This window comes from Bombus impatiens, unplaced genomic scaffold (genome assembly GCF_000188095.3).
Source record: "Bombus impatiens unplaced genomic scaffold, BIMP_2.2 scf_0757, whole genome shotgun sequence".
Lineage (NCBI taxonomy): Eukaryota > Metazoa > Arthropoda > Insecta > Hymenoptera > Apidae > Bombus > Bombus impatiens.
In genome coordinates, this window is record NT_177176.1 from 29,480 (window position 1) to 30,872 (window position 1,393).

Genomic DNA, 1,393 nt, shown 5'->3' on the forward strand with positions numbered 1-1,393 from the left:
GATTCGTTATATCCGAGGTTATCGTTGGTACAATCGCACAAAATCACTCAAAATACCAATATTGTCTAAGAAAGGTGATACACACGGCTTCCGGAATTCCGCGGCTCATTCTATTACTATTGCTTCCTACGTTTTAATTTCTCTAATTCACTCTGTTGCACTGAAGCTTCGGCAAAGATTTCTTTCACCTTGCGCTTACGTTCTTCATCGCTGTTGAGGTCATTCGGTGTGTAAGCAGAGAAACACATGGATAAATTGTAAGGCAGAAAATATATTTAAATAGAAGTGTAATAAGTAAGAATACAATTTGAGCTGGTACAGATCCGCACGCTAGCTGTGTTACCCAATAACTAAAAACCCCGGAGCCAACGTCGCCTGTTTACTGTTTATGGCCTGACTTCGTCGCAGTCTTTTGTCTACGCGTTGTCAATGGCTTCAGTGCTTGAGAAAACGAAAAAAGGCCAGATGTAGAGTTTTCTTAGAAGTGGTAACCACTTCAACAATCGCTCTTATTCTGTTGTTATATTCGTAATTTAGTTAAGAAAGTACTGTTTCTTCGTATTTTACGCATAGTAGCTTTTATTTCTTTTTCATCCTTGTGCAACAATTTTTCTGGTTCAGCTTTCTCACTGGACACAGTCTTATGTTTCTTACCGTCCTATTTGTAAAGAACATACGAAACTTCATAACAATTCTGAATTTATAAAACGGCGTCGTTTGAAATTACAAATTCTATTTTTACACATACTGCTTCAATTCGCGGCTTGTATAGTCTTAATGGTTTTGGTTTCTTCTTTTCAACCAGAATGTATTCTAATTTTTTGATCGTAAGATCTTTCAACTCTTTTCATAATCGCATATGTTTCTTCACGTTCGAATCGCTCGAGTGGGCAGGAATGGTGGTGACGGGTATGTACATCTCGCCCAACAGCGGACGGGCTGCATTCGAGCAATTCTTAGACGGGGTTGGCAATTGCGTAAGCCGATTCCTTCCCCACTAAGTGCTCGTCCTGGGGGATTTCAATGCTCACTCCATGGAATGGGGGAACCCCAGGACGAATGCATGCAAGCTGGCGCTGTCATAGTTGGCTGTGGAACTCGGGCTCCTGTTGGTGAACAGGGGCTCCACAGGGTGAACGACCCCCAACCCGTTTACACAGGTCGCAGGCTGGAAAGTGGCAGAGGAGGTTGAGTCACTCTCAGACAACCACTATATATTTATGGAGGTGGATGATATTCGAACCATCTCTATATATTTATGTAGGTAGATGATATTTTCAGACCTGGGATGGCGTCCGCAGGTGACGGCCGCAGTCCTCCGAGCGGAGGATGTGTACACTCATCACCAAGGTGGAAGGTCAAAGAGAGGGGCAGAGATCCACTCCAGGTAACC

The 1,393-nt window shown here is 43.3% G+C and overlaps 1 long non-coding RNA gene across 1 annotated transcript; it reads right to left on the reverse strand.

The window, feature by feature from the left end:
* Positions 1–592: 592 nt before the first annotated feature.
* On the reverse strand, positions 593–1,232 carry LOC117152175. Its single transcript, XR_004462463.1, has 2 exons — positions 743–1,232; positions 593–658 (listed from the first exon to the last, which is right to left on the reverse strand). It is a non-coding gene; the product is annotated as an uncharacterized LOC117152175 (long non-coding RNA).
* Positions 1,233–1,393: the final 161 nt, after the last annotated feature.